The 21,284-nt window shown below is 43.4% G+C and overlaps 1 protein-coding gene across 11 annotated transcripts in view; it reads right to left on the bottom strand.

The window, feature by feature from the left end:
* The window catches only part of APBB2 (amyloid beta precursor protein binding family B member 2), a 374,559-nt gene that overhangs the window by 259,672 nt on the left and 93,603 nt on the right, over window positions 1–21,284 (bottom strand). For 10 of the 11 annotated variants that reach the window (XM_045997055.1, XM_045997052.1, XM_045997059.1 and 7 more), the window contains one exon: window positions 6,165–6,270. The gene's annotated coding sequence lies outside the window, so the exon portion shown is untranslated. Of the gene's footprint in view, window positions 1–6,160; window positions 6,271–21,284 lie in introns of all 11 variants that reach the window. The other variant, XM_045997053.1, reaches the window with a different exon arrangement.

Below are 21,284 nucleotides of genomic sequence, written 5' to 3'. Positions count from 1 at the left end.
AAGCCTTAACTCAATATACCTGCCTTGACCCTACCTTTCCGGTGGGGCCACCACCTTGGCCACTCATTTCATCTCTCAATCTGCACCAGATATCCGCAAAAAAATTTTAAAAGCTGAGGAGGGCCCTCAAACTCCCATCTCCAACCTGGTGATGGCCTTTAAAGTCTTCAATATCCGAGAAGAGGCAGCCAAACTTAAATGGCAAGCCAGGCTTCAACAGAAGGTCCAGCACCAAACCCAAGCCTTGGTGGCAGTCCTGCGACCAGTTGGCTCTGGGAGCCAACAAAAAGGGGGAGCTAATCGCACCCCTTCGAGGGCCTGCTTCAAATGTGGAGCCGAGGGACACTGGGCCCCGTCAATGCCCTAATCCAAAGGAACCAACCCGACCATGCCCTCAATTGCTAAATGATGGGCCACTGGAAATCTGATTGCCCCGGCCTCAGAGGATCCCCAGCGCCTCCACGCAGGGGAAACCCTGAACCGCTAAGTCCTGCTTACTTGGATTGGATGACGATTGATGGGGCCCAGACTTGGATACCCCTCTCACCCATGCCAAGCCCAGGGTCATGCTCTAGGTAGTGGGTATGTCCATCTCCTTCCTGTTGGACACGGGGGCCACCTACCTTGTTCTGCCTTCCTACTCGGGTACTAGCTTCCCTTCTCCAGTGGCGGTAATGGGAATTGACGGTACCTCCTCCAATCCACGAGCCACCCTGCCCCTCTTCTGCAGCCTGGATGGGTTTCCTTTTCACACTGCTTTCTGATAATCCCCTCGGGCGGGACGTCCTTCATAAGCTCCAGACCACCATACACCTCTCCCCCTCACCTACCGCTTCTGTTCACCTCATTCTGTCCTATGGCAAGAGCGAGGATTCCTTACAACCAAGGGAACCCCAGTCAATGGACCCCTCATCTCAAAATTACTTAAGGCTCTCAGCCTCCCAACCAAGGTGGCCATCGTTCGTTGCTGTGGACACCAGATATCTAAAAATCCTATATCCTGAGGTAACAACAAGACCAACTCTGTAGCCAGGACTACGGCTCTAGGCTCCTCCCCTCCTACTTCAAGGACACCAGCCTGGCGAGGACTGGCAACTTGATTTCCCCGACATGCCACACTACAAATCTTTTCATTACCTACTAACCCTGGTAAATACATTTACAGGATGAATTGAGGCCTTCCCTATAGCTCCGAAAAAAACCACGGCAGACGTGGTGGCCACTACACTCATTAAACACATCATCCCAAAATTTGGCCTTCCACAGACCGTTCAGTCAGACAACAGGCCGGCTTCTACTTCCAGCATCACCCAACAGGTCGCTGGGAGTCTGAACGTCACCTGAAAACTTCACATCCACTACCATCCCCAATCGTCGGGTAAGGTTGAGCAGGCCAACAGCCTTCTCAAAAAACACCTCACATATTTCCAGATTAAAGCGAACTCCCTCCTAGGATGTCTGGACAGCACGTGCCCTGGGACCCACCAAAGTATGCCTATCACGCCTTCCTTCTTTTCCTGACCCTACCCCTAACAACCCCTAAATCTCCTAACCCCTTCCGATGGCACTTTTACTTACAAGAAACCTGGTCCCAGCAAGGTGCTACACATACCCAACTCCTTTCTCAGGTGGATTGCCAACCTCAAGGCTGTCAGGCCAGAATTTCCATGCCATTTTCTAACTTTAACTCATTATCTCGGGGGTGGTCAGATCCAACCATCTGTTTTATTTATGATCAGGTTCATCCCACACGCCGCACTACATGGGTTCAGACTGGTAGGGGGTGCCCCATCACTGGTGTGTTACACACCACACAGTAACTGAATGGGAGAACTCCAAATAAGATTATTACCGTAACAGATGGCACCTTACCGATAATCGCCGATTGTATTACCTAAACATCCCTGATCCCTGGGATAACAGATGGGCTAAGGGGGTAGAAGCAAAACTATACCAATATGCTACTAGTTCCTATCCCACAGCCACACTCAAAATTTTCCAAAACTATACTCGTATAACTCCAAGACCAATCTAAAATAATACAATACCAGGAACAGGCCCTCCAAAACCACCTACAACACCCTTCTCCTACACGAGTAGACCCTTTTTCCTGGCTTGCCTTGATTCGCTGGGGAACTCACTTAGCCAATATTACTGGTATAACAAACCTCTACGGCTGCTTCATGTGTGCGGCTTTAAATCGCCCCCCCTTAGTATTGGTCCCCCGTCCCTGCCCTTCAATTATACCCTATCAATACCTGCCTCTATGCCACCTCAGACTAACCTCCAGAACATACCCCTACTTCAGGACCCCCTAAACCCACAGTTTCGTATCTGCTACTCAACCCCCAACCCAATCTTCTGCAGCACCACTCTCACCAGCCCTACCCCCCAATATGCTTCTACCAGCGCACTCTTTTGGTGTAATGGCGCCCTTTCCAACACAATCCAGACTCTCCTATGAATTCCTGTCTTCCGATGGGACTAGGCCTCATCTCCTAGTCCCCCAGCTGACCATCTACAGTCAGGCAGAGGTATCCCTTCTCGCCAATCCCCCGATAAAACGAAAACGTGCAGTCTTCCTCTCTCTTGTTATCGGAGTCTCCTTGGCCTCATCCCTGGAGGCCACAGGGTTGGGTACGGGGGCCTTAATCCATTCCATAGATCCCACCAGAGACCTATCTGAAAGACTCCAGACGGGTATCGAGGCCTCAGCGGAATCCCTGGCATCCCTACAACGTCAGATCACTTCAGTAGCCTAGGTAGCCCTACAAAAATCGGTGTGCCCTGGACCTCCTCACCACGGAAGAAGGCAGCACCTGCATGTTCCTCAATGAAGAATGCTGTTACTACATCAATAAGACGGGTGTAGTTGAAACCAATACCCACACCTTGGCCAAAGTCCAGGAGTCTCTTCAAAACTGGTATCGCCCCAGCACCTCCACCTCATCCCAATGGTGGCAATCCCCCTTAACTACCTGGCTTCTCCCAATCCTAAGCCCATTTACCATCCTCTGCATACTACTAATGGTGGCCCCTTTGCATTCTCCGGGTCATTCAGGAAAGGGTCCATGAAATGTCTGGAGTGACCGTCAATCAACTCCTACACCCCTGCTTCCGCTTGCCCACTTCCGAAACCCCCTACTACACCCCTTATTCAGCAGAAAGTGGCCAGATTTGAGTCGTCACCCTATAATGACAAAAGGATCGCAATGTTGGGCCGCTGGGGTCAGGGGACCCGGGGAGAACAAATGGCAGCCGGTCCTCCATCTTGCTGCCTTCACCCCAGGACCTCCCCTGGGGACTTTCCATCACAAGTGGTTCCCGCGTCCAGGGACCGCCCAAGGACACATCATCTCAGCGGGGGGCGTGGGGGGGGGACGGGACAGAACTTCTGCAGGAAACAGAAACCGAACCATACCTAACCCCACATCATATAAGGTCATGTCCTGCCACCCCACCCTCAGCCTATAAAAACCTGCTTGTGTCGGGGCGCCTGGGTGGCTCAGTGGGTTAAAGCCTCTGCCTTTCACTCGGGTCATGATCCCAGGGTTCTGGGATTGAGCCCCGCATCGGGCCCTCTGCTTGGCAGGGAGCCTGCTTCCTCCTCTCTCTCTCCCTGCCTGCCTCTCTCCCTACTTGAGATCTCTATCTGTCAAATAAATAAATAAAATCTTTAAAAAATAAAAATAAAAAATAAAAAAAAATAAAAACCTGCTTGTGTCTACCCCGGGTGCGACTTGCCCAGCTCACTTCCTCATGAGCAGCGGAACCTTGCCCGAAGAGGCTTCCAGTAAAGCTTGTCTTGAACCTATTTGCCTGCCTCCTTATTTTCGTTTTCTCGCCCCCCAATCAAACCTGACAGTACTTGTGCATTATAACCTTCTTCTTGTCTTTTTTGTTTTTTTTAACCTAAAGGTAAATTACTCACGGCCTTCTGTGCGTATAAATATTCACTTAATATACTATCAGTTTTACGAAGCCGGAAACTTTTTGCCCTGGTCCCTCTGGTAACACAAGGGCTGTCTTTGGCTTATTATTGTTACCAGAATTCCTACAGATACCTTGCATCTACAAAATGGAAATACAACTTGGACTACAGTGGCACAAAGGGAATATTTTGGTACAATGGAAGGGAAATACCTCACCAGAGACTATATTAAATTTTAAACAGATGGTGCATTATTTGAAAAGCAGTTTCAGTAGCTTACCTTCTGGGGGGCTAAGTTATATTTCCAATCTACACATCGAATATCTGGATTCTGAGGCCCACAGAATTAATCTTTCACCCTTTTCATTCCACTTCTGCGGACAGACTGATGACTTCCAACATAATCCTCTTTCAAACACCTTTCCAAGGAGGAATAATAACTGTACCACATAGGATTTCCTTTACGTTAAGGTTAATATGTGAATATAAAATTCAACTAAATAAATCGCTATCATTTTTCAAAATGCCACTGACGGAAGTATTTCACGGCTGCAAATATTTCACTGTAACGTTAAAAAACTCTTCGGGGAAAATTTTCGAAATCCTTGCTTTCAATGAATTTATATCGACAGCCCTCAGAAATTATATTCATGGTGTGTATATAGTCTGTGTATGTGCACGTGTGTGTGTAATATTATTATATTCTTTCAGTACAATCATCTTTTTTAACCTAAAAAGGCTTCATAATTCATGACTCACACCTTATTATAATTATTATATAATACATAACTTGATTAAAAGCAAATTTAGAGTGTGTATAATATAACAATGAAATCTAATCTTACTATTTATACTTCTATGAAACTTCTAGAGCAGAGTTCTCTCCTGCCTTGTTTTGTTTTGTTTTAGACACATTTTAACTAACTTATTTTTACGGGCAGAAATGTAGATGAAGCTTAAGCCACAAGGCATACAAAGTTTAGGAAACTACCTAGGAATTTTATGGACTAATGTTTCCAGAACATGCCAGAAAAAAACGTGTGTGTGTGTGTGTGTGTGTGTGTGTGTGTGTGTGTGTGTTTTGTTCTGCTTACATTCTTTTTTTTTTTTTTTTTTTTTATTTGACAGAGAGAGATCACAAGTAGGCAGAGAGAGTGAGAGGGAAGCAGGCTCCCTGCCGAGCAGAGAGCCCGATGCGGGACTCGATCCCAGGACCCTGAGATCATGACCTGAGCCGAAGGCAGCAGCTTAAACCACTGAGCCACCCAGGCGCCCTCTGCTTACATTCTTATGGGCCATTCACACTTCCACGTAAATTCTACAACAAAGCAGACTGACTTTATTATCTTCAAGGCCCATTTTACCTTTTCAAAAAGATCAGGGAATAAAACAACTTTACAGAGCCACGCAATTTTTTCTAAAAGACAGCAAAACCATTCACACAATGTCTCAATTAGAATACCTCAGAGTACCAACAAAAAGCTATAAAACAGCAAAACTGACAGGCACATCAATTCTTCCAAGACCAAGCTACATGAGAGACTTATTGAACAAACAATTACATATTTTGTTTTCTTTTCCAGACACGAAAAGAGACAAATGGATTTCATTCTTATTCTAAAACTTCAGAACCAAAGAACCTATCTAAAAGTCTAAAACACTTGAGGCTCAGAAAACTGGATTTGCTTTCCTGGCAGCCTTAGTCTAATACTTTACCTTTATAATTTAATTTGTTTACTTCACACCTGATAAAAGGTTTATCACAATCTTGAAGACTCAGTTTATGAAACCCAAAGATGTGCCACAATGAAGACTGTCATCCTAATCTCTTAGAGGCTTTTTTTTTTTTAAAGGTCTCTCGAGGGGTGCCTGGGTGGCTCAGTGTGTTAAGCCTCTGCCTTCAGCTCGGCTGTGATGGTCTCAGAGTCCTGGGATGGAGCCCTGCATTGGGCTCTCTGCTCAGTGGGGAGCCTGCTTCCCCCTCCCCCTCTGCCTGCCTCTCTGCCTACTTGTGATCTCTCCCTCTCTCTGTCAAATAAATAAAGAAAATCTCAAAAAAAAAGGTCTCTCAAGTTCCTCTCCATGTTTCAAATCTGTAAGAGCATACAAAACTTACAAAGTCAGGGAAGAATGAAAGTAGAAAAGCCATACCCCTACACTGTTAACTTTCTGAGAGAAGTATAAATAACAAGAATTTTTTTTCTTTTTTAAAGCAAGTTAGAAAATTACTTACTTTTTTCCCAGGTCTTTGGTACAGAGCTCAGAAGGCAAATTCCCTTTTCCCACAAAGTCTTGTTAATTAATAGCAATCACTCAGTGAGGTCAAGCAGCACAAATATCTAAAAATTGGGCAGAGACAAAAAGTTAAAATCCAAAGTCAGATCCGAAATTAAAAATCAAGACACCCCCCTTGCTATTCAGGGTCTCTCTGCATAATTAAGATACAGATTTCATTGGAATATCTAAATGATGAGCCACTGTTAGCTACTTTTCTTTCAGAACAATACTAACAAGGCCTGCTAAATCAAGATGGTATTTTGATCCATCGTCTTATTAAAATCACTAAAGGAGGATCCAGCAAAGGCTTCTTGGCAACCATTCACGGTAAAAATGTCCTTCTCGGGGAGCCATAAAAAAAAATAACTGAGGGAGGATCTGGGCTTCTAATTATATTGCGACTTGGGAGGGAAGGTCTCCTAAAGTCACACTTGCCTGCTCCACCTTCCAAAGATGAGCTCATCTCACAAGCACAGAAATGGTTGTAAATAGAAATGAACCAGTAACAACCTAAAGAAAATCACCCACAACTTGTAAGCACCCTTCTCATGGACTCATTTAAGCACACTTCACTTTGGCAGGTGGGAATGAGAAGTGAGCTGTTTTCTCTAATCAAAGAGAAAATCCAAAAATTCTGCATGATAATATCCTTACTTGAAACCAAAGTTTCTTCCCAACAATCTCGCAAATGAATACATAGGTAATAACTCATGAGATGTCAAAGTTTGAGTAGGTAAAACAGGTGCTAAAGGTAAACCGTAAGGGAAAGTTGACACGCCTCCCCACCCCCAGGCTCTCCCATGCTGGGCTTTACACTAGATGTAATTCTAAGCCTGATAAACTCATTTAAAAGCCAGAAGAGCTTGAGAAATAGGTCAATTAGAGGGAGCCAGGAAGCACTGTTACAAGGGATGGTCATAACTGACAAACAGAATCCCACAAACATCGAGAGGCATCACTCATCATTATTACTGTCATCGTGATTGCCAACGTTTACACGATGCTCACTTGTACGCCAGATTCTTCTCGGAAGTGTTCTACACGTATTCACTCTGTTAGGGATGGAGACCAGAAGAACATCCCCTCGACATCACCGTCTTACCACTCGGTACACTCAGTTCTACTCTAACGTTTGTGTTTGTTCCAAGATTGCTATATGAGTGAACAATCTGAGCGTCACTCGAATTTCACATTTGCTGATGCACGATTTCACTGCAGGAAACCCGAGGTAATAGCAGAAGATTGCACCCAGACAGAACGCAGCTGCGTTGAGACACGCGAGATGCTCAAAGCCCACGCCTCCAACATCTACGGGCGACCCCAGTGTCCCCCAGCGCTAAGAGCTACACCCATCCACATAGGGTGCCCCGACTTCCCTTCTGATTTCAGGGAACCCTCCTTCCACCATTGCAAATAACTCACAGCCTGCAACTTTTCGAGGGCCTCGGTCTGCAAGAAAACATCAGGATTTTGTCAAGGTAAAGTGTCATACTGATTGTACTATTTATTTCTTAACCACCTAATATGTGTAAAACTGTGTTACAGTTTTTATTCAGTTCCTACCTTACTTTTTTAATGTGTCACTGATAAACCTTTCTGAGCTTTATTTTTCCCATAAGTGCTATGGGTTTTCCTGCATGATTTTGCATAGCACGGTAGGTCTTAGGAACACCTATCTCACATTTTAGCAGAACTGACTATATGATAACTATCGTTTATAAAGCTGCTGTGATTTGAATCAGAAGGGTGTAAATTGTGATTTTAATTGATTTTCATTATGTCAAAGAGGATAGCAACATACATAATACAATTTGAGAAAGATTCTCCTTCACATGTTTATAATTCTCAAGTGTAGACACTTAAGGGACAGTTCGAATGATGTGAAACTTTCTTTATGATAAGTTCCCTAATGGTGTTCAATAAATAAGGTTTCACCACCCCATTCTGTACAGATCAAGATGATAGCAGTATAAAGACAGATCCTGGCAGGCAAAAAGGCTTAACTATAATTACTGGAAATGACAAACTGAACAGAATTAGTTTTCACTCCTTGAAACCAGTGAATTAAAAAAGACTTTGAATTTATCAAAGACCCACCATGCTATGCAAATCATGCAGGAAACTCACAGCACTTATGGGAAAAATAAAGCTCAGAAAGCTTTATCAGTGACACATTAAAAAAAGTAAGGTAGGAACTGAATAAAAATTGTAACACAGTTTTACACATATTAGGTGCTTAAGAAATAAATAGTACAATCAGTATCTGATTGTAAATCAGACTTTGAATTTGAATTTAAAAAGTCCAAGATATGCATAAAAAGTATGGATGTATAATGTACAAAGAAGTTTTCCTATGATAAGTAATAATGATTTTAAACAATTTTAAAAATATAAATGCCCAACAATGGGTAACCATTTTCTCTAAATCCGTAAATTATTTAATAAAATGGGAAAATGTGGGCGCCTGGGTGGCTCAGTGTATTAAGCCTCCGCCTTCAGCTCAGGTCATGGTCTCAGGGTCCTGGGATCGAGCCCCACATCGGGCTCTCTGCTCAGCAGGGAGCCTGCTTACCCCCAACCACCCCTGCCTGCCTCTCTGCCTAGTTGTAATTGCTCTCTCTGTCAAATAAATAAAATCTTTTTTAAAAAAATGGGAAAATATTTCTAAGCAGTGTTCATTTGCAATGCAGACTATAAACCAGTATGTTCAGTACAGTCCCAATTTTGTTTTAAAAGTATCTGTAGCTAGAAAAAAAGGTGGGGGAATCAACATTTGTATAGCTGCTAATTATAGAAAATGAAATTAGAGTAGAATAATCTTTAGTTTCTTTGCATTTTCTTGTGGTACCCAGATTTCTCACAATAACCATATCTACTTTTACAATTACAAGTAACAATAGATTAAGGGGGGCACCTGTGTGGCTCAGTGGGTTAAGCCGCTGCCTTTGGCTCAGGTCATGATCTCCGGGTCCTGGGATCGAGTCCCGCATCGGGCTCTCTGCTCAGCAGGGAGCTTGCTTCCCTCTCTGTCTCTCTCTGTCTCTCTCTCTCTCTCTGCCTGCCTCTCTGCCTACTTGTGATCTCTCTCTGTCAAATAAATAAATAAAATCTTTAAAAAAAAAATAGATTAAGGAACATCTGGGTGGCTTAGTCATTAAGCCTCTGCCTTCAGCTCAGGTCATGATCTTGGGGTCCTGGGATCCAACCCAGCGTCAGGCCCCACACTCAGCGGGGAGTCTGCTTGTCCCTCTCCCTCTCCTTCTGCCTCTCCCCCTGCTCGTGCTGTCTCTCTCTCAAATAAATAAAATCTTTTTTTTTTAGTCTTTTTTTTCCATTTGATTTCCTTTCAGTGTTCCAAAATTGTTTTGCACCACACCCAGAAAAAATAAAATAAACAAAATCTTTAAAAACACACACACACAAATAACAATAGGCTTAACAAAAACAGAAATAAAGAATTTGATGGGAAAAGCCTCTTTTTATCCCACTTAAGTTCACACATGAATCCAGCTGATAAAGTCTAGTGCAAGAACAAGGACACCAGAAGCTTCTTTTTTTTTTTTTTTTTTTTTACTATTTTATTTATTTGACAGAGAGAAATCACAACTAGGCAGAGAGGCAGGCAGAGAGAGAGGAGGAAGCAGGCTCCCCGCGGAGCAGAGAGCCCGATGTGGGGCTCGATCCCAGGACCCTGGGATCATGACCTGAGCCGAAGGCAGAGGCTTTAACCCACTGAGCCACCCAGGCGCCCCCAGAAGCTTCTTTCATGAGCATTAACAGATCCGGTGTCATGACCAAACCCTTCCAAGTATTTTCTATCTGACAACTCAAGGCAAATACAGTCCCAAAAGGGACATTCAAAGTATATAAATCCATTACATCAGCCAAAATACAATTTGCTTTTACTGGCTAAAACTGTCATGGATTTAGTAAAATCCAGATGAAAGAGGATTTTTAAAAAATTATATAATTGTATACAAGCTGTCTTAATGTCTGAAAGGAATTTCATTCTGAATGAAGAAATTGTGTTCTGTATAAAGCGCCTTTCAAACAAGATCAAGATTAAAGAAACTCAAGGGGCATAAGATTTGGGCATAGGAATAAATGCTCCACTTGGTGAGTTTTAAATAGAAAGTACGAAGAGACAGAGACTGATCTTGATGGCTTCCAAAAGATCTGAGTTATATCAAAATCTTCCCAATAACCACGAAACTTGACTTTGAAAATTGTCCGTTGGCCAAAAATGGTTGACTCCTTCGTCGTGAGGGCACTTAGTTTGATCACACACAAAGACATCACAAAAGAAATGAATGGTGGGGGTACTCAGGAGTCAAAGGACAATTTGGGACAATGCGGCCACAACATACCTGGGTTCCCTCACCTATGCTCGGCTCGCCGCACATTTAAATAACATGTTCCTTTCCATTTCAGTTTAACCTTCCTGGCAGAACGCACACCCAGAAACTAGTAAGAACAGTTGCCTTCATATGACTCTCCATTCTCAGGAACGGACTGAGAATTAAAAGTCAGTGTTTGTGGGAGTGTGTGCGCTTCGGTGTCATAAAACCACAAAGCATCTGTAATGTTCAGCGTATACACATTGGAATAAAAGCCATATTCCTGCTGCATAAAGTATACACATAGTAGTCTTTATATTTTTGTTTTGTGTTTTTTTCCACTTCCACCAATGTTGACTTTGATGGAAACCAGACGAAAACAAAACCCTTATGTTTCAAATTTGTTTCTGCATTTTCAAGCATATTCAATAGGTTACCTATCGAACAGAAACGAAAGCTACTGGCTTCAAGTTTTGCTTTGAAGACTAGAAAAGGCAACGTGAACATTTAGATTATGCTATTAGGTATAAAAGAGAGCACAGAGGACATACTGAGCTCCCCAAAAAATCAGTCGATTCAAGATAGCTCTCAGAAGCTTCATCATCTATCAAATGCATACTGATTACTTGGGAAAATAATGGAAATTCTTGGCTTCTGAGTCTCACAAGTTGTTGCCTAAAATGCTGCACATATGCACCCCAATAATTTGCAACCAAGTATTATAATCAGCTGTCAAGTCAGGTATTATATTTAATTGTGAGTATTCAAAATACAAAAAGTATGAATTTTAATTGTTAAAGGCCATGCTGAAATATACATCCATCTCTGTATAACATATGCTGACCCTGAAAATACAGAGCACTTAGGAACTCGCAGGATGGAAACTGTAATTTTTAAATTGCTCTAAGAATTAGCATATGTATAGCTCGGGGGAATATACTCTCTTAGCATTACCGGATAGAGAAAAAGGGGCAACTAATTTTCAAAGTCTACCTAGAACATAAGCAGGAATTATATCCTGGGGCTCTCTAGCCACTCCCTGGGCAGAATTCCAACAGAATTTAAATCGGTCTTTGGCATCATCTCAGTTCCCCTTTCGCTTCACTGTGCCACCTCCGGTCCGAAGCCAGAGGACCTTCACTTAACTTTCGATGGCCTCTTCCTTTCAACTGGTTCTTTCCTTCCAACTTCTAAACACCCAGTGGTTCCATGCGAATATTTTAGCAGACACTGGAGGATGGGAGAGCTTAAACAAATGGCTGTTGATGTTTAACTTCCTCTAGATCATAAGCATTTTCAAAGAAAAGCCTGAGCACCCAGCTCTTGGCTTCTAAATACCTTCATTCATTCCAGAAACAGTTGGGTCCAGGCCTGGAGCAAGGACAGCACAAAATTGCCAAGAATATCTTACTATGCCAGAAACTAAGGAAATGCTCACATATTAATGCAGACATGACAAAGGAACATGGGAGCTGCCTCAAAGGGGCTCCCACTGGCCAAACGGGACAGCTGGAACAAAAGCAAAAAAAAAAAAAAAGAATGATGTGAATGAATGAGAACATACTGATTTTTTAAAAAGGAACCAGAAATCCACAGACATTCATGAAATAGGGGAGAGCAGGAAGCTCTTCTTTACAAAGAATGCCAGCTAATAAAACACCTAAGGAATAGCAGAAAGAGAAAATCCCACTTTGCAACCACCAGGGCAATAATTGATTCAGTCAAGGATCATTAATGGATGCTCAAACCCATTAGGGAAAGGGTTTTGTGGATCAGGATACTCACACAGTCTCAGAGTGTTACCCCACAAATGACTAATCACTTGCCTAGGGGAAAGGGTGTCTTTATAATGGAAAATTCTGGAAGATCACTCTGCCCAAGTGATAGCATAATCAATTCATCATTTATGGGACAATTGAATGTCATGTGTCTCCACAATCACTGTGTCATATGTCTGTCAAAATGCTTAATCTGTATCTCATCATAAAGAAACAATCAAACAAATCCAGATTGTGGTACTTTCCGCTAGACAACTGTCTTGAAATCTTCTAAGATACTAATGCCATGAATGATAATAAAAACAAAACAAAAAAAACAAAACAAAACAAAAAAAACGGGGACACTGCTCTAGATTAAAGGAACCTAAAGAGACAAAATTCAATGAATGATTGTTGATTCTTAGACAAGGAAAGGAATAGTTATAAAAGACGTTATTGGAATAACTGGGGAAAGTTAAGGAAGTATTCAAATATTATCTATGCATTAGATACTATTTTGTGGTGATAAGGATAAAATTGATTAAGTGGAAGGGTATTCGGGTCCTTGGTAGATATGTGTTAAAGTACTTAGAACAAGAAGGTTATGATCTCTACAACTAACTCAAATGGTTCAGTAAAAATTATTTAAAGTATGTGGATGCGGAGAGAGCCAGACAGACAGACACAGAGACAGAGATAAAGAAAATCTGGCAAAATGCTAGCATTTTATATGGCAGGCTAGCCGTGACCTGTAAGAACCAGTAACCACGATTACTTGTGGGCTGCATCTTCTCTGTATAATGTGAGATCATAAGTGAGTTGAAAGGAAACAGACACAGACAGGTATCTAGTCCTCTGGTGTCAGAGCTGTTAGCCTACCTTCCAATTCATTTCTCTTCTGCAGCGATTAACTGATGGTCACTAGTTGGGAGGAAGAAGATTGAAAATGAAAAAGAAACCCAAGGAAGAGGATGACAGTGGGTAAACAGGAGCAACAGGGAAGATCCATTCTCCTCTACTCATTGGGAAGAAGAGGTAGCTCAAGGTTTCCAAATTCTGCCTTGCTTCCCATCCTGGTGAGAAAGCCAGTGTGGGTGCAGCCATTTCCGCTGAGCCAGAAAGAGTCCCTCTGCAAGCTTCTTACTAACCAGACCCTGAGGAGGGAAGGCTGAGCACTTCAGGTCATCTCCAGCCCTGGTCAAGCCTAGAACAGGGCATATCTGAGCGACAAGCCAGGGAAGCAAACAAATGTGCATTCCAGAACCACAGCTCTCGGCAGCTGCCCCAAGTTTAATGGGTTTGAAACAGAATTCTCCCCACCGAACTTGATCCCTCATTTCTGGGACCCCTTTTCTTCATCTATCCAGTCAAAACAGCAGCTTTGTCTTTCACTTGGGTTCCCATGGCCCATCCTCACACCCACTCTCGCTCGTTCACACCCTCAAGGCCATGTTGGCCACAGTCTCTCATATTCCAGGCAAATGGCCTCTCTGTCTTCTGTTCTTCCTCACAATTTCTGTCTACGGCACTCACCTGGCACTTTCTTAATATCTTTCTCACACAGTATCAATTCCACACGCACTGTAGGCAAGCGCTTTGCTACGCTCTCTCATTTAAAAATCATTGTGAGGGGCGCCTGGGTGGCTCAGTGGGTTAAAGCCTCTGCCTTCGGCTCAGGTCATGATCCCAGGGTCCTGGGATCCAGCCCCAAATCAGGCTCTCTGCTCAGCGGGGAGCCTGCTTCCTCCTCTCTCTCTGCCTGCCTCTCTGCCTACTTGTGATCTCTGTCTGTCAAATAAATAAATAAAATCTTTAAAAAAATAAAAATCATTGTGAGTCTGTGAAATATTCTTTTATCCCGACATTACAGAAGAGATGGATGTTCAGGTGAGACCATCAGTCCAAGGTCACGGTGGAAAGGCTGACATTCAGACCTGGCCTTCTTAACACCAAGGGGCTTTGTATTGTTAGTTACAATACCATTCATTCCCTCGCCATAAATCAAGCAGATGATCCTCAAAGGAAAGGACCCATTTCATCCAACTCTGTGCTCCTATGAGAGCCTAGCAACACTCATAACTCACGTTCATGGATTTAAGCCTCAGCTTAGAGACCATTTTTCTTGACAGCATCTACCCCTGTGGAAGCAACCACTCACTCCTCCTTGCCCTCCATATGCTTCTCCTGCAGGATACGCAAGCCCTACCTGCGGGGGCTGCGACGGCTACGTGCAGGCCAAGAACACAGGAGGCCCTTCGCGAATGTTCACTGAATGAAATGTTTATGTGTGAGACAGTGCAGTTTCTCGACAGGGTTGCTAGGCCTTACTAAAAGGAAAGAAAAGAAAAGAACAGGACCTCATTTTCAGCTTTAGCACATACTGAGGCAAATTATTTTAAGGAAGCATGACAGAGGGGAAATGGAGAAGAACGGAGAGTGCAGGTCTCGGCTCTTTAAGCCATATCCACTTCACTTGCTGCCCTGGGCATAGTGTTCTAGAGCTTCCAAATCATTCAATACAAATTACGATTCTGGGGTAGAGCCCAAGATTCTGCATTAGCAAGCTCCCAAGAGATGTCAAGGACGTTGAGTCTCAGGACCACACGTCTGAGTAGCAAAAAGTTCTAGACAGTTACGGTTTAAGTCTGCCCATTTAGAGAGACGTAACACATAGATTAAAATAGTGAGAAATAAATTCAGAAAGTGTTAACCCTAGTTATCTCCGGGTTTCTCCCTTCCACTTTTCTATAATTTCTCAGAATTTTATCATGATTCTTGCTGATGGGAATAAAATTTTAAAACCTATATATACAATTGCACTTAAAAACTGTACATTTGGACATTCCACTCTGCGCAGCTACATCTTTATTTAAGCCACAAATATACTTAAAAGGACTAGCTAGACTGGGGAGAGAACAGGTTGGTGAATTAGCAATTCCCTATCTCCTCATTTTAACACTTAGATTAACATAAAACAGCAATGATCCTTAAAAAACAGTCACCACTGCCAGCATTGTTTTTCTCAGGTCCCTTTCCCCTTAAAAGAAAGAGAAAGAATCCATTCAGCTGGAAGACAATAAAAGGCAACCCAAATTAAGGACAGGAGGAAAAACTAGCAGGCACGACATACTCAATCTTTCCAAGTGGGTCAATGGAAAAGCCTCAAAGTACAAACAGAGGTGGAAATAGGGTTCCCCCAGAAGAGGCAGGGCATGCTGGGTTCCACTACAAGGCTCAGAGGAATCATTTAAAGTAGCACTCACTCTGCACCTGCCAGTGAGGTGGAAAGAAATGGTCCCCAGAGGAGCCCCACTTCCACAGTGTAACAAGGCGGTGTCATTAGGAAAAGGCAATGAGAAGGTGCCCCGTTGGAGGAAAACTTTCCCCAATACCCATCTCCTTCTCTTGTCTAAGAGTCTCAGTGCTGGCCAGGGTATATTCTGTGAGTCGCAGAAGTGCAGCCAGGGCTAGGGGCTGCATTTTACACACCTACCCCAAGACTTACAACAATTCAGACACTTGCCCAGTCATAGGTGTCTGTGACTCGGGGTGAGGCCAAAACTGAAGGAGAAGACCCAGCGCCCTAGCACCCACAAGGTTCTGCCTCCTCTGCTTTCCAATTTCTTTCAACTTTCAGGGAGGACTATCCCATCGCAAGCGTCACCCACGGCCCCGACGGACGTTGTGCCTTCCAGAAATACTGTGGAATTCACTGTGACATTACCCATAGGGATGGGAACCAAGTGTCCAAAAGGCTCATCGAGACAGTGGAACCAAAAATCACTTGTGCATGTCTACACAGAACCATTCAGGAGGTCTTTTCACATCGGGGAAGTTTCGACCCTGGGCTCAACCGAAAACAGCGTGTCACTGTATCTCTACTGAATTCTGTGAGTCCAGAGCTGGTCAACCCAAGGCGAGTAGGCAGACACAGAGTGATTTAAAACTGCGATCACTTGAGATTCCAAAACTGATATTGGAGTCATCATCTTGATAGGGGAAATCTGAATTTATTTAAACTTACATTTATTGACTGATATTCAGTAAGGCAGCTTCCTTATTTCTTGGAGATGCATGCTGAAGTATTTCAGGATAAAATGTCATGATATCTAGAACTTATTTTTAAATGATTCAGCGGAAGATAACCTGTGAAAATTCATACAGATGAAGTACATAGGGAAGAATGTTAGTAATTATTAAAGTTAGGGACGCCTCGGTGGCTCAGCCGGGTTAAGCGTCTGCCTTCAGCTCAGGATCCTGGGACTGAGCCCCACATTGGGCTCCCGGCTCAGCAGGACGCCTGCTTCTCCCTCTCCTCTCCACCTGTGCAGTCACTGTCTCTGTTTCAAATAAATAAAATCTTTAAAAAATTATTATTATTATTATTAATAAAATTAGATGGAGTTTCCATGGATGTTCATTGTGGTATCCGTTCTAATTTTTTTCTATATTTAAAAACTTTTAAAAGTTTAAATTTATGTCAGTCCATAATGAGCACTGGGTACTACATAAGGCTGATGAATTGCGGACCTCTACCTCTAAAACCAATAATATACTATATGCTAATCAATTGAATTTAAATCTTAAAAATGAAAAATAAAAATTAATAAATTTATATGTCAGTCAAAAATATTTATGACCTTACAGTTTTATCTCCCTTGTCCGATTATCATCCTACCACCTTATGCTATGGTCCATCTACAGTAAATAATTTTCTTGAGAAGACATTTTCTCAAGCCTTCCCACTCTCTGTACCTTTGTGTATTATAGTCTCTCAACCTGGCATTTTCTTTCGCAGGTCACTGTGCCTCTGGTCAGAGCAGATTTAATCCTTTCACGTCAATCTCAAATGCTGCCTTTCCCAGGAAAACGTTCCTAGCCACCACCACGCCCACCACCCCACACCTTTACACACCACCGTTTCCTGACTCCTCACCACATTTGGCACAGTCTATCCCGCGTGGTGGAACTTGAAGCTCACATTGACCGACAGCTCCCCATGTGGGAGGCCCTGCTCTCCACACACCCACATACATTCTTTCATCTACTCACTTTATTCCTACCCCAGCGAGGCAGGAACTGCTACTACCCTTTTCTCACAGGTGCCAAAACGGGGTCTGAGAGGCTGCATGACTTGTACGAGTCACAAGGGTAGTAACGGGCAGTGGCCGGCTTCATTCAGACGTAAGCCTCTCTGCTTCCAAACTCTCAAACACTATAGCGTATGTCATTGGCCCAGGGGCTGGATCCTTCCCAGCCACACTCTAACAACTTAACGGCAGGAAGAGCATCTGATTTGTTTATTCACTCAACAGACAAAACTAGTGGAAAGCCACCGCCATCTGCAACAGTGATGGGACACAGCGGGGAGCAAAAAAGGGCAGTTTTTGATCCAGGTACAAACTAGGAAAATCTGAACACACTATAGACTTTGATCTCGTTGCTACCTGTTGATTCACTGTAACAAATGTACCGTAGTAATATAAAATGTTAACAATGGGGAAATGGGGTGAGAGGGTACTGAGCTGGGTACTATCTTCTTCATTTTTCTGTAAAACTAAAAATATTCTAAAAAAATAAGGTCTATTTTAGGGGCACCTGGGTGGCTCAGTGGGTTAAGCCACCTCTGCCTTCGGCTCAGGTCATGATCTCCATCAGGCTCTCTGCTCAGCAGGGAGCCTGCTTCCCCCTCTTCCTCTGCCTGCCTCTCTGCCTGCTTGTGATCTCTCTCTCGCTCCGTCAAATAAATAAATAACATCTTTAAATAATAATAATAATAATGTCTACTTTTAAAAAGTTTTGAAAAAAGAGGATGACCACGAGGTTGGTTTTCTGGATTGGCACATAAACTGCCAAAGAGTGGTCCAGCCCTCTTCGGCAAAGGGAAGGCATGCATGGGGTCTATTTGGGGAGTGACGTGGAACTATAACGTCTGACTAAGTGTGTGGCGTGAATCTCGTGCATTTATATCCCTCTCCTCACACGACCCCAACATGTTTCAGGCTCCAAGTTCTCCAGCTTAATCCACAACATTTTATCCATTCCCAGGAAGAGATTTACCACATCTCCTCCTTCTCTAAATCAATTCAAAGTTCTTCAAGTCTCAGACTCTAAGAAGTTTAAAAAGAAATTTTTTTCAAAGCATTGATACTGGGGCACCTGGGTAGCTCAGTGGGTTGGAGCCTCTGCCTTCAGCTTGGGTCATGATCCCAGGGTCCTGGGATCAAGTCCCGCATCAGGCTCTCTGCTCAGCTGGGAGCCTGTTTCCTCCTCTCTCTCTGCCTGCCTCTCAGCCTGCTTGTGATCTCTGCCCGTCAAATAATAAAAAATTAAATTAAATTTAAAAATAAAAATAAAGTATTGATACTTATTTTCTTTAAAAAAAAAAAAAAATCAGGGCGCCTGGGTGGCTCAGCGGGTTAAGCCTCTGCCTTCGGCCCAGGTCATGATCTCAGGGTCCTGGGATCGAGCCCCGCATTGGGCTCTCTGCTCAGCAGGGAGCCTGCTTCCTCCTCTCTCTCTGCCTGACTCTCTGCCTACTTGTGATCTCTATCAAATAAATAAATAAATAAACAAAACAAACAAACAAAAAAAATCACAGAGTCCTAATTCCCAAGTTCAAACCCAGGACTCCAAGCATCTATCTGCGCATTAACACACTCAACCAACCCACGCATTGTTCTTCCCTAAAGACGGGAAGTCTGCCTTTCTCCGTCCACGCACCTCTCCCCACTCTGAGAGCTGACTTTCTCCAGTGCATTTATGAGACCTGCTGGATTCGCACACAGAAAGACCTTCCCGAGTAGAGCCAGCCTAATAAGTCACCATGAGTAACAGTAACTCTCTGTGAGATCACCCTCCTGGAAAACTACAGAAGAGCATCTCAGACATGCAAATATTTAACAGACACCGTCCGACACTACTAAGCACGATGGTAAGTAACAGCATTAAGAGTATTTTACTATTTGTGGTGCATTTTATAATTTAGCCTCGTAAAAGTACTGTGATATGGGTGGGAAAGACAGCACCGTTTTGTAGATGAGGAAAATCGAAGCTTATAATTAAAGTCAGAACTCCTTCAAATCCACCACTGATCTGTTCCACTCGGGATCCTTCCAGGCCTGGCTCAGTGCCAGCTGTGTTTTTGCTCTCTGCAGCCAGAAAGACAGGACCTCTCCTGCCTTGTAATTTTCCACAGTAGTCCCCGCATCCTGTACTCTACTCATGCATCCAACCTTCCAGCAGAATTATATAAACCAACTCAGGATGAGGGCACTGCCTCCCTCATGCCTCTCCCTCCCAAGTGTTAACACAATGCCTCACACAGTGGGGGCTCCCCAAATCCAGTGGCCCATGACCACATGAGTGATTCTCTGCTGCACAGCTTACCCGTGGGCAAAAGCCATGAAACAAAAACATATGCTGTTCTGGTTCTTGAAATCTAATGGGCAAGTTCAAGATGACTTTTTTTTCCCTTGACCTTAAAGCACAAGAAATTACATTTATGTTTTACAACATGACCGATAACCATAAACAGAAAATAGAGTTTTGTTTTCCCCACGAGTCCTCAGCTGGGCCTCCAACTTGGGGCCAAGAACATTCAGGAATGTGCCACAGGTCTCAATTTTCATCCAGATTCCAGAAAAGGGGGAGAGGAAAAATTCATTTTACCATCCATATAGCTTGAGTTCCTCTTATAGGAACTACACTCAAGAAAATAACACCTAAAACTGGCTTGTGCATATTTTTCCCCCACAGACTTCTTGGCCATATTGGCCATTTTTATTAGTACGTAAGACTCTCAGAACCTGAATCAAATGAAAAGTCAAATATTTACAAAAGGTCAAATCATGAAAAAAGAATTCTTCTCTGCCTCCTGTATGAAATAAAAAGCCCCTGACCTTGCACAGAGAGTGACTAATTCAGAGTTAACTGCTCCTGCCTCAAAGGAAACCCAGGCTTCTAGAGCACCCGGACATCACAGAAGTTGCTGAAAGAAGCAGTTTACTGAATGGTACTTCTGTGTCTTCAAAGTTTTAATATGTCCAATGGTGGAAAACTAAAACCATCTGGATTAAAGAGGCTAAAATTCAATGCTTGCTTTGTTTTTAACCAGAATAACCAAAATTGAAATATAGCTCACCAAGGTTTTAAATTTCTGCCTTGGTATTTTTCCTTCTGTGTCCAGCTATAAAAGAGACTATTAAAAAATATAAAATAAAATGTTTAATTCTACCATCAGTAACACATGTGCTTTGAGTTTTTTTTTAATCAGGAATGAAAGATGGGACGTACAGAGTTATCCAAACCCTTCCCTGTACATCCTACGGCATATGCTATACACCCAAACAGCACAGAAATAGTCAGAATGTCCTCAGACTTCAGTTAATACATTGCTTCTCTGCCCTCCCAGAAAAGTGATCACAAAATACCAGAGGGGATTTAGGGTGTGTGTGTGTGTGTGTGTGTGTGTACATTTGCACACGCTCCTCTGTGGTGTGTCTGGGTGGGGTTAGGGTGGGGAAGAAGCAAGAGAGAGCCAGAACTCATAAAAAGTATCTTAGGGTATCTCCTAAAACCCAACATTCCACTCCTTCCTTTGTTTTCCACTCTGTTCTTTGCTTAGGACGTTGACCCACTTAGTAGCAGGCTTCGCTGCCCCCTGGCTCCTGGTTGGCTCTGCCCAGTGGAGAGGTTCCCACAGGTGTGTGGGCACCCACAGGAGAGCAGAAGGAAGAAGAATGATGCTCTCCCCACAGGGTCCCATCAGGTCACAGGTCCTGTCAGGTGAACCCCTGCACAGAGCTCTTGGTCTCCCTATAATTGCTCCCTCCTTTAACCCCTCAGGTCCCAAGTGGAAGGAGTTTGGCTGCTTCTACCCCCAGAGTCCCCCACTATCCTAGTGTTTCCCCTAGACCCTGCCCAAGTTCCCAGTCTGAACGTGCCACCTGTCTCCTGATGGGACCCAGACTGATACGGAGA

Source organism: Meles meles, chromosome 2 (genome assembly GCF_922984935.1).
Source record: "Meles meles chromosome 2, mMelMel3.1 paternal haplotype, whole genome shotgun sequence".
Classification (NCBI taxonomy): Eukaryota; Metazoa; Chordata; class Mammalia; order Carnivora; family Mustelidae; genus Meles; species Meles meles.
Note: the sequence above shows the minus strand (reverse complement) of the source record. Positions and strands in the feature narration are given on the sequence as shown.